The sequence below is a fragment of the Neofelis nebulosa genome, chromosome 7 (genome assembly GCF_028018385.1).
Source record: "Neofelis nebulosa isolate mNeoNeb1 chromosome 7, mNeoNeb1.pri, whole genome shotgun sequence".
In the NCBI taxonomy this organism is placed as follows: Eukaryota; Metazoa; Chordata; class Mammalia; order Carnivora; family Felidae; genus Neofelis; species Neofelis nebulosa.
Window position 1 is genome coordinate 115439907 of NC_080788.1, and position 12169 is coordinate 115452075.

Sequence of the window (12169 nt, forward strand, 5' to 3'; positions counted from 1 at the left end):
TGGCTCCCTGCTCTAAAACTTAAACATCTTCACTCCTGGATCAGAGTAGGCACGCGGTAAATATTTGTTCAGTAATTAAATAACGAATAGCCTTTGTGACAGGCTCTACACAGAGCTCAACACAGGAGACTGTTTTGAGGGCCCAACAGTGAGCTCTGCTAGGAGCTGAGGATGCAAATATCAAAAGCCACTCTACACATTCCTTGTCTTTTCCGTCTGCCTTCTTGAGGCCAGGAGCCGTGCTGCTGATGTCTCTAATCCTGTCACAGTGCGCAACGGAGTCCTTTATACAAAGCAGGCCCTCAGTTGTGGATAAATTAACTTGATTCTTTTTACTGATCCCTATATCAAATTTACCTGAAATAGGACACATTGTAGAGCCCCATTTTTAAAAGTATGATTCGTAGCGTCCAAGCCCGTTTCTACCTTTATTTTTTTTTTTCAACGTTTTTTTTTTTTAATTTATTTTTGGGACAGAGAGAGACAGAGCATGAACGGGGGAGGGGCAGAGAGAGAGGGAGACACAGAATCGGAAACAGGCTCCAGGCTCCGAGCCATCAGCCCAGAGCCTGACGTGGGGCTCGAACTCACGGACCGCGAGATCGTGACCTGGCTGAAGTCGGACACTTAACCGACTGCGCCACCCAGGCACCCCTCTACCTTTATTTTTAAGATGCAGATGTGAAGAGGTATTTTCATACTCAGGAAGGATATATATACCACAGAACATTGACAGTGGTCTCTAGGGGTGGGCTTGTGGGTGGCTTCTGTTTGATTTTTTATACTTTTCTGTGTCTTCCCCATTGTCCTCTGTGACCATGTGTTATTTTTATAACCATAAAAAAACTGCGTGTTTTTTTCTTTCATCTTTTCATTTATGAGTATGCAGAGATTCAGGGTCCCGCTCTGTGCGCTTTCTTGAGGCTCTTGGCATACCCCTTGGCTTTCCTTTGAAGAGAAGGCGTTCTGGGACACCCTTGTAAAAATCTGTGAGGTCATAAAGGTAAAGTTAACTGCAAACGGTTGTTCTGTTTTAATTATGTCCAAGTGTCGGGTAACATGGAACTTTCAAGGAAAGCGTTCAGGGAGTTAACGATTACGGCTGTTGTTAAACTGTTGTTAAGACAGAGAGCCGGTGCTGGGAAGCTGGGCACAGCGTCTTGCCTCCAGCCACTCCTCCAGTGCCCGGCCCTGCCACCGCTCCTGGGCCGCCTGTCGCCTGTCAGCCTGCTGTCAGGCTGCGTCCCAGCCAGACGAACAACACCCAGCCATGATGGAAGCGACTGTTCCTTGAACTTTGCTTCAGTCCCGCCTGCCGGGGTCTCCGGAGGAAGTGTTCACCTCTAGCCCAAATGAAATGGAGCTTCAGAAAAGCCTCAACAGAGGCCCCGAACTTTGTATTTCTCAGACTGCCAGAGCCACCAGCTGCTGAGTGCCACGGAACTCCCAAAACCATGAAGGGGAAACCAAAGAGCTGGAGGAACGCAGACATCGTGTGGCCCGGAGAGTCTGTCTCCAGGGTGACCCGGACATGCGGCAGGTGGGCCCGGGGAGTGACAGGGGCCGCTTGCAGGAAGGTGGGGCGAACCAGAACAAGGAGGCCACGCCCACTCGGAGGCTGAAATTCCAAGAAACTCGCCCTGCGCAAGGCCAAATTTGTGAAATCCTCTCGTCCTGGAAAGGATCCCACACAAATTTCTGGGGTTTCCAGTGTGATATTTGATAAGTGCCAATGGGCTGAAAATATTCCCAAGATTTTTGGGCTTTGTACAGTTAGTGGTGGCTGCCGAAGGCCGTCTCACCGCCTGCAGTGTCCCGCCAGTGGCTGCGGTGGCCAGGCAAGGGCTGGCATTTGTGCCTGACCGCTTTGGCCCTCCCGTGGGGCGTGCCCTGGGCTCCGGTTCCACGTCCTCACAGGCAGCGTCCCCTGCAGGCAAAGAGATAGCAGCGGCCCCCCCAAATGCCCTGGTGGCAGCACTGTAGGCCCCAGCCAGGCTGCCCTCCTTGCTCCCTTTCAGCCACCGAATGCCAGAGCTGGAGGAAATCTTTGTGCTCATCCACCCAACCTCCTCAGTGACTAGCAGGTACCTTCTCAGACGCGAGCTCCCTGAGGGCAGAGCGGGGCTGGCTCTGGTCTTCGTACCTTTGTGTTCCCAGAGCCTGGCACTGCGTAGGGCTCCCCAAGTAGGAGGTGAATGAGTGGGCGAATGAACGAACCAACTCTCTTCTTGTTGTCTTACCTGCACAGAGTGACACTTTGGACAGGTCACATTTTCCTCTGTCCCCTCGGCTTTTTGGTAGAATGAGCCCACTGCTGTCGGTTCCCCTCCCAGCTCACAGAATCCCCAGAGCCAAGCCCACCACGGCCTTCTGGTGAGTGTCTCAGGAGGAGCACCCACAGAAAGGAGGAGCACCCACAGAAAGGATTACCAACCTCAGCCTTCGTATCTGTTTCCCAGGGCTGCTGTAACAGGACCACAAACTTGGTGAAGCTTGGCTTACAACAGGAATGTATTCCCCCACAGTTCTGGAGGCTGGAAGTCTGAAATCAAGGTGTTGGCAAGGTTGTCTCTTGCTGAGGGCTCTGAGGGAGAATCTGTTCCAGGCCTCTCTCCAGATTCTGGTGGTTGCCTGCTATCCTTAGCACTCCCTGACATATCGCTTCTCGGCCTTTTGGCTAAGATCAAGTGCAGCACTCCCTGACATCTGGCTGCATGATCGCTCCGATCCCTGTCTCCCTCTTCATGTGCCACTCTCCCTGTGTCTCTCCTCTTCTTGTAAGGAACTGTATCTCAAGACTCAGCCTCTCCACTGCACTGGCCTGGGCCAACTGCCAATCTGCTGTGTCACCTTGGAGACGTGTCTTTACTTCTCTGTGCAGTTTTCCTGCTTAAACTTTGGAAGGAATTAAGGGTTTACCCTACTCCAGTATGACCTCATCTTCACAAATTACATCTGCCGCGACCCTACTTTAACAGGACACGTTCTGAGCTCCAAGAAGGACATGGATTTTAGGGGGCTACCATCCAACCCAGAACAGCCTTCCTGCTCCCACCCCAACAAAGTTCTATCTTATTCTCCACCTCCATCACTGCCTCTTCCTTTAGTTGGGGGTGTGGGCTTCGGGAATGTGGTTTCACCTGCTCACTAGTCTAAGCAGCAGTTGGGAGGCCAAGGGTAGGGAGCTGTCTGTCACTGTTTCCCTCCATGGACGTGGACACCCTGGGGTTCCCTGAACTGCCAAGTCTGAACTATAAGTCAGTAGACCCAGTCCACGCCGCATATTAGCGTCACCCGGGAAGCTCTTCACACACACGGAGCACTCCCAGGATGCCAGTTCACTTGGTCAGAGTGGCACCTGACGTGCCTATTTTTTGAAAGCTCATCAGGTGACTCTAATGTGAAGCCCGGATAAGAACAACTGTGTCAGATGCTGTGTGGAAACAGCTCTCTCTTTAGGAAAGGGGATGCAGCCACACTCACACACACACACACACACACACACACACACACACACCAGGAATATGAGCTTCTGCAGTTCACTGCCTGCTGGACCCTGAATACCCATTAGAAAATTCCCCCACCTACATCACAGGCTGCACGAGAGAACAAACACATACTTGGAGGACCTGAAACGGACAGCAGCAAGCACAAAATGTCCTTACGTTTCCTGTTTTACTTCGAAAGTTGGAATTTTGCTTTCCCTTCTATAATATAGCCATCTTCTTTTACAATTTAAAAAAAGGAGATTTTTTTTCTCCCAAAATATCCAAGTGTAGAAATGAGGCTCCAGAAAGATGTGCCATGTTTAAGCTGTGGCTTTGTAGACTCTTCAACACCTTATTAGGTCCCCCTGAGGTTCCTGACTTTGATAAGCCCAGACAGAGTGTGAGAGGGAGCAATCAAGCTGCTCAAACTTTGGAACAAATTGCATCTTACGGAGGACAGCCTGTGCCCAGAGAGATTAGGTAACTCACCCAAGATCACACAGTTTGTCATCAGTGGGAACTGTATCTCAAGATCCAACTTTGCCACTGCACCGACTTAGGTCAACTGCAGATTTGCTGTGTGACCTTGGATAGGGGTCTTTACCTCTCTGTGTCGGTTTTCCTGCCCATAAAATGCTGATGATATCTGTTCCAACTCAGAGGATGTGTGTGGAAGCACTTAAAAATTGTATGGAAAGGCAAGGCGCTGTAATCGTGGTGGTTACAGCCTAACACTTCTAGGGGAGGCACGGTGACGCCCCCAGGAGGGGCCGCTGCAGGGTCATGCTGACAGGCCACTGTCTGAGGGAAGAGCAGTGCGGTGCACTCTGCCCCTTTGAGCTGAGAGGTCCAGGTGAGCCCCCTAACGTTCCAGTCCAGGGAAGGCGGGGTCCTTGGGAGCTTATGCCCCTCACCTCAGTTTGCTCTCCCCTGCTCCAAGCTCTGATCTGCCTGGCCCCAGCCAGGGTAACAGGCCAAGAAGGCATTTCCCCCCCAAAACAACCTTCTTGTCCCAATCCTGAGAATGTCATTTCAAAAGCGTAAGTCATGGAAAACTAAGTGGCAAACAACAGCACTGCCAGCCTCTTCTTTCTCCTCTCACGAGGCTGCAGAGACCTTTCCCCACAACCTGTCTCCTCGGGAGGAAGTGGGTGGCCAGCCTGCTCCGGACCCCTCCCTGGCTGTCCCAGTCCTGAGGAGGCTGCTCGGCCCAAGCCTGCCCTTTTCTGTTTACACTGGGAGAGGAGCTTCTGCGGAGCTTAAGTGCAGTTCTGGCCCTTTTGTTTGTTTTCAAGTCAAGTTACAACTTTGCTCCTGGATTTATTGCAAATTCCACGTATCTTCTTCTGTCCAGGGTCTCTGCACAAATCCTCGAGAGCTTCCCTCCTCCTCTGTGGACAAATAACCAGAGGCCCAGGGAAGGGGCAAGGAACACAGGGATGGGTGGGTAGAACGACAGATAGGCACAGAGGAGGCACACCAGGAAGGGCCAGAGGCTGTCCCCCAGTGCCTCAGGGGGACAGAGTGCGTCTGGCAACGCAGAAGCAGCCATAGGTCACCCAGGGAGGACAGAGCCAAAGGAAGGCCAGCCACCCAACGTCCTGCCCCCTTGCTGCAAAGACCTCCATGGGGAGGAAGAACCGGGCTGAAAGGCAAAGAAACCCCAGGCCTTAGCGGAGGGAATAAAGAAAGGAAGTTCTGATTTGGAGGGAAGGAGCCCACGTGGTTTCTGGCAGGCGTTGGTCCGAGTTCCAAGGGGCCTAAAAAAGGACACCACGAGGAGCTGTGTGACAAGGGCTGCGGGTCTGAGGGTTAGGCCCATCGAGGCCCACCCCAGGCATGGCGGGGCCGGCGGGGAAGGCCCAGGACATGGCTGGGCACCAGCACAGCATCTGAGAGTTCCCGTCCCCGCTCTTTCCTCCCCAAACACCATGGTCCCCATAAACCACTGATGAAGAGCAAACAACTACAAGCTGAAGCCCACCAGGGAGAGAAAGAGAATCAAACCGAACCGAACAAACTGATAGTGGGGTGTCCAGCCATGCTGTTGGCTGGTCCTCCTTCCCGGCTGGAGCCCCCACCCACCCCACTCTGGCTTGTGCCAGGAGCACTCACTGGCTTCAAGCCCTGTGTTGCAGTGTGGGAGAGGTGAGGGGTGGTCCCAGGGGCCGGCAAAGCGGGACTGCTGGAATCCCAGCTCCCAGTGACTTGACCCAGAGTTGGGTTTTAACCTCCCCTGACCTGGGGCAGCAGCGGCAGGTAGCTGGGATGACCACAGGGTGCCCTCAAGTCCTCACTGAAGGACTCACTTTTCCCATCACCCCTCCATGTCATGGTCCAAAGGCATGAGACTCAGCCCTCAGCAGTCCAGCCCGGGGCCGCATTCAAGGAGCCTCAGGAAGTGGGGGATGAGTGACTGAGAACAGGCCAGGCCCCCTCTGCCTTGAGGAGCCGTTCTGGCTTCCTGAAACAGGTGCTGTTGCTAACCCATAGAACGAATGGAAGGACCTTCCACAGCCAGGCCTGGGTTCCACCCTCCTGGAGCTGTTGGGCCCTGGTGCTTCCTGTCACTCATCACTCTGCCACAAGACCAGCCTCCCTCTCCTCAGGCCTCTGCCCTCTGCATGCACGCCCTCATCTTTCCAGCCTCCAGCCTGTTCCATCTCAGTCTCTCTCATCTGCCTGGCCCCCTTAGCCACCTCCCACGCTCACTTCCCAGACCTCGCCACCAGTGGCTCTGGAACATCAGCTTCTCCTCTCACCTCTTCCTTTCTGCCACTGTCCTCTCCTACCCTTTCTTGTGCCCACCCCCTGCCCATGTCCCTTTAAGAGCTTCCTTTTCCACCCAAGCTTTCATCTGCACCACTCTCCTCTCTGGCCAGCAAGTCAGCCAAACCACTGTCCCTGAGGCCTTTCCCCCTCCTTGGACTCCCCAGACCCCACTTCCACCTTCCACCCACAGAGTCTCTCACTGCTCACCAGACCAAGAAGATCCAGGCATCTCTTCAGGGGCTTCCTTGCACCTCTTTCCCCCATCTCACGGTTCCTTCACATCACCCTCTCATCTTCCCTTCCCTCGGTCTGTGTGCAGCTGACACCCCATCTTCCTCTGCAAAACTAACTTACTTACCAGGCCCAAAGCGGCCTCATCGGCTCCTGTCTCTTCCATGCCATGCCATCCTCTGTCCTCGTTCCTGGATCAGAAGTTGCATTAATGGGATTCCCTGTGATGCGAATGCACATTCACGTTTGAGGAGCATGGCACCAAAGCATGGCCACATCTTCCTTATCCTAAAATGGCTTCCCCTGGGCCCACTGTCTTTAAGTTCACCATCATTTTCTTTTGTTCCATGTATTACAAACTTCTTTATGGGGTCCCTGACACCTTCTGCTTCTATTTTCTCTCCTCGGGTTTTGGCAACTGGCCGCTGCTTGGGGCCATTTTCATAGGCCTCACTCCCAACCATGGCCCCGGGAACCACCTCCATGACCCTCTCCTCACATGGCTCAGCCCCCACTGACTACTCAGATTCTCTTCTTGGGCTCTCCTGACAACCTTCTTCCAGGTTTCCATTTCTCTTCCAGGTTTCCCTCTCTCTTCCTCAGTTTGGCCATCTCTGTTTATGAATCTCCACCCTCCCCATTGCCCAGGTTCAAAATCCTCAGAATTGTTTTCATCTCCCCTTCCTCTCTTTGCACATCTCATCAGCCTCCAGAAACCTGCAGAATCTTCTTTTGCACTATTTTTTACATCCCTCCCCATCCCAATGTTGCTATCTAAATTCAAACCCTTGTCATCTCTCCCCCAGGACCTTTCTCCTCTGCCCTCGGGCCTCCTCTCTCGTGTCTACCTGCCAGTGGACACAGAGCCCGTCAGAGTGGCCTGTCTCCCTCTCAAGAGCCCATGTGGACTTGGTGCTGCTCCTGGCCCTTCAGCCAGGGAGATGCCCTCCTGTTCTAGCCCAGTCCTTGTTACTGCCATCATCAGTCACAGATATCGACTGAGGACCTGCTGTGTGATGTTTTCCTGTGCCTGGATCGTAGTCCCTTATTTTCCACTCCCAAAACTTGCCACCTGCACTCACCCAGTTTTCCTCTTTTTGTTCACTTGCTTTATCTGCTCCCGTACCCACCTGTCAGCACCTCATCTAAACATACTCAAGGCCTAGTCCCCAGCCCACCTTTCCAAGAAACCTGTAAGATTCCAAAGGTAGAATCGATTTCTGCCCTTCCCCATTCGCCCTTAGAATAGTGTTTGTCTTTTTATTACAACTGCATCCCAGTGTGTGTGTGTTGGCGGGGGGGGGGGGGGGGGGGGTGCTCCCTGGTTGGGTGGTCCTGCAGGCCAAGAACAGCCCTCGCGCAACTTAAAACTACACGTTGGATTTCACAGAGGATAAAACTGTGGCCAGAGTGGTCCGGGTCTTTGATGCCGGTTGACGACAGCATCACATCCCAGCCCCGGCCTCCTGGTTCCTGGCGCAGTTCTAGGGAGATCCAGAAAGCCAGGCTCGTCCCCCATCGTCTGACAGCACATGCCCTCCACGGACGTACTCAACTATCCTCAACTCTTCTCTTCCTCCCAGACTGGCTGGAATAAAATCAGAACAGAGAGACCTTAGATGAGCAGCCAGGGGTCACACCCAGCCCATTTTCCCACCACCATCCCCAAGCCCTCACTGAATAGCCAGCAGTGAGTCCAGTCCTGTTTTCTGAACCTCCAGGGAAATTGCTTCCTCACCATTTTTAGCAGAGGACGCCATCATTCCCAACATCTCCAGTGAAAAATATCTCTCTTTGCTCTTCTCTAAATGTTCCTCCCACCCCTCCAACTCTCAACGCCCACGATAAATCTCCTTTTTCTCAGCCGGGTCTTCTGCAGAGGTGGGAAGGGCTTCTCCCGCACTCCCTAGAGCACTATTGTTATTGCAGGAAGATTTCGGAAGTTTGCTGGGGCTTGTAACTCCTATAAGGAAATCCACCACATACAAGTAAACAAATCAGTGTGTTCTGCAAAAGTCAAATAGGACACCACCCCTCTGTATGACTGTCCACGCTGGGTGGTCACATAGGTCATTCTGTGAGAATTTGGAGAAAGACAAGCTTTTTCACTTAGCAAAGGCTTACGTAGGTCTTTGTGCTTGGGCACCCGCGGCACAGAATGCACTCAGCCTCTACCACCAGATTTGTCCTGGGACATCCCAGTGCCTTTTGGATTCATTTTCAGCTCTCCTTGCTTCCGGTCTAGTTGTGGCCTTACCTGAAATCCAGTGAAGGATTCTCTTTTTCAGTTTCAGAAGGAATTGGTTCACTTACCTTCACAAAAGCCAGTGGAAGGATCATGCGTGTGACTCAGATCCTTTTGGTAAATTTCAAAGAACTGGCTGAGCAAATGCAATTGCAATGCCGACCCGGGATGGCATAGATTGTGCTCTTGCTGCTGATAGCAGCAAGGGACATTTTGAAAGTCCTCTACCCCGCATTCTATACGACCTGGAGCAGAAAAATGGTCATTCCTTGGGAGGAGCTTATGTTCTCTTTCAAGGATGAGCTGAGCAAGCTGACCCAGGCAAGAGCTCTCACAGTTGAATGCTTTTGCTTGCGTGGGAAGTACAGCTGTCTCGTTGGGGCCCAGGAGACAGACTGACGAGGGGAGAATTCCTGTGTTTGGGACTGGGCTTGAAAAGTCTCCGGTTTGTAACACCCAGCTTGCAGGAGAGCAGAAAGAATTTCCAGCTGTCGTCGGGGTGAGAGCCCCCCTGATTCTAACCAGGGCTGTTTCTGGGCTCTGGACTCTCCTGTCACTCCTCCTGAGCCGGTCACCCCATCAACACCCAGTCCCGTGGGCCAGCTCTGGAATCAGATGACCTATTACCATCGAGAAAATGGCAAAAGGTCAAATATGGTATGATTCTGCTTATATGAAGAACCTAGTGTAATCAAATTCAAAGACCCAGAAAGTAGAGCCGTGGTTGACAGGGGCAGGGTGGAGAGCAACAGGGAGCTTGTGTTTAACGGACATGTTTCAGTTTGGGAAGATGAACAAGTTCTGGAGACAAATGGTGAACACTGTGAATGTATTTAATGTCACAGGACTGGACACTTAAAACTGGTTGAAATAATACATTTTTTTGTTATATATATTTTACCACAATTTTAAAAAGGGAAAAAACACAAGTGGGGACTGAGCCCAGATCATAACACTGCTGAGAAAAGACAGCCAGGTGATTCAGTTCTCAGCCCTAAAGAGAAGGGTGTGTGTGTGTGTGTGTGTGTGTGTGTCTGTGTGTGTGTGCACACACATGTGCGTGCACACATGCTGTGGGTGTCTGTGACCCTATGGGAGTGAAAGTGGATCCACAAATGGCATGGTGAGGGAGGTGAACATATTAGACCAAGCCATTTCATCTCTGGGTGCTCCTTGCGACTAATTTGGGGGTCGTTCTTCATAATGCAGACCAATCAAAGATTCTCAGTGGAAACTGTTGTTTAAATGCCAAAGGGCCTGTGTAATATCCTTGGAGGGCTGGATGGGAGGCCTTTTCGTCATGACTTGTTCAAAAACGCATCTGGCTTTTTCCAAGAAAGACTAGATTTTTTGGAGTCCGAGAAATTAGGTCTAGAGCTCAGGGCCTGCCACTGTGTGGTCAGTCATGATGCACGTTTAAATTCAAATGCCTAAGATCCAAAGAGTGGGGAAAGGGAAAATACTCTCTGTAAACTGTCAAGTGTCTCACAGTCGTCTTTTATCCTTACAGTTGAGCCTGGCTATGGAAACATAACATATCCAAGATAACAATGGATTTTTAAAGAATTCATGTGGCAGGAAAGTTAGCATAGATCCTAAAATAACAAATTCAACCCGCATGACCTGTATAGGATTCTTCAGGCTTTGGAGGCAGCCCAGTAGCAATCACAGCTGTGAATAAAATCAAAAATCCTAGGGGCCAGACTTTCTGAGAAAATAAATTCTGTAGCCTTTGGCAGAAGGGGCTGGCCCAAGTTAAACCAGATATTGCTGTGAAAATGGCGTATTAAGCCTTTATCAGTTACCAACACCAAGGCGTAAAGTCATTTCCAGCAGATCCCTATTTTTTTCATTTGCATACTATAAAATACACCATTTAAAGTGCCTAACTTGGTGCGCCTGGGTGGCTCCGTCGGTTAAGCGTCCGACTTCAGCCCAGGTCACGATCTCGCGGTCCGTGAGTTCGAGCCCCGCGTTGGGCTCCGGACTGACAGCTCAGAGCCTGGAGCCTGCTTCTGATTCTGTGTCTCCCTCTCTCTCTGCCCCTCCCCCGTTCATGCTCTGTCTCTCTCTGTCTCAAAAATAAATAAACGCTAAAGATTTATTAAAAATAAATAAATAAATAAATAAAGTGCCTAACTCAGTGCAGGTTTTTTAGTGTGTTCACAAGGTCATGTAACCATCAATTACTATCTAATTCAGAATATTTTTTATCACCCCAGAAAGAAATGCCATGATCAGTCACTCCTTGTTTCTCCCTCCTCCCAGCCCCAAACAACCACTAATCTACTGTCTGCCTGGACATTTGGTGTAAGTGGAATGATGCAATATGTGACCTTTTGAGCCTGGCTTCTTTCACTTAGTATAATGTTTGCAGGGTTCATCTATGTTGTAGCATGTATCAGAATTTCCTTCCTTTGTATGACTGGATAATGTTCCATTGCACAGAGATACCACAGTTTGTTTATCCATTCATTGGTTGCACATTTTGATTATTTCTCCTTTTTGGCTAATACAAATAGTGCTGATATAAACATTCATGTATGTGTAGTGAACATGTATTTTCAATTCTCTCGGGTCCTTGTCCGAGAGTGGGATTGCTGGGTCACATGGTAACTCTATATTTAACTTTTTGAGGAATTGGCTAATTGTTTTCCAAAGCAGTTGTACCATTTTACCTTCCCACTGGTAATATGCAAGGGTTCCAATCTCTTCACGTTCTTGCAATACTTGTTATCGTCTGTCTTTTTTATTACAGCCATTCTAGTAGGTGTGGAGTGGTATCTCATTGTGATTTTGATTTGCATTTTCCTACTGACTAAAAATGTTGTGCATCTCTTCATGTGCTTATTGGCTATTTGTATATCTTCTTTGATGATATGTCTATTCAAGTCCTTTGACTATTTTTATTTTTTTATTATTTTTTTAAAGTTTATTTGAGAGAGAGAGAGAGAGCATGTGCATGAGCTGGTGAGGGGCAAAAAGAAAGGGAGAGAGAATCTTAAGCAGGCTCTGCTGATCGCATGGCCCTGACTCAGGGCTCCAACCCACGAACAGTGAGATCATGACCTGAGCTGAAATCAAGAGTTGCACGGCTAACTGACTAAGCCACCCAGGTGCCCTATCCTTTCCTTACGTTCCAAATTTATAATGTTTGCCTTTTTTATTATTGCATTGTAAGAGTTCTTTATATATTCTGGGTATAAATCTCTTATCATATATGTGATTTATAAATATTTTTCCCATTCCATAGGATGTCTTTTCACTTTCTTGATAGCATCTTTTGGCACAAATGTGTTTAATTTTTATGAAATCCAATTTATTTTTAATTTTGTTGCTTGTGTTTTTGGTATCATATCCAAGAAACCATTACCTAGTCCAAGGTCATAAAGATTTATACCTGGATTTTCTTCTAAGAATTTTATATATTTAA

The 12169-nt window shown here is 49.9% G+C and overlaps 2 long non-coding RNA genes across 2 annotated transcripts; both read right to left on the reverse strand.

The window, feature by feature from the left end:
- Positions 1 to 306: 306 nt before the first annotated feature.
- LOC131517397 (uncharacterized) lies at positions 307 to 1895 on the reverse strand. Its single transcript, XR_009264576.1, has 2 exons — positions 661 to 1895; positions 307 to 426 (listed from the first exon to the last, which is right to left on the reverse strand). It is a non-coding gene; the product is annotated as an uncharacterized LOC131517397 (long non-coding RNA).
- Positions 1896 to 1935: 40 nt separating this feature from the next.
- LOC131517398 (uncharacterized) lies at positions 1936 to 10329 on the reverse strand. The gene is made up of 3 exons (XR_009264577.1): positions 8805 to 10329; positions 6619 to 6712; positions 1936 to 2542 (listed from the first exon to the last, which is right to left on the reverse strand). It is a non-coding gene; the product is annotated as an uncharacterized LOC131517398 (long non-coding RNA).
- Between the last annotated feature and the right edge of the window lie 1840 nt (positions 10330 to 12169).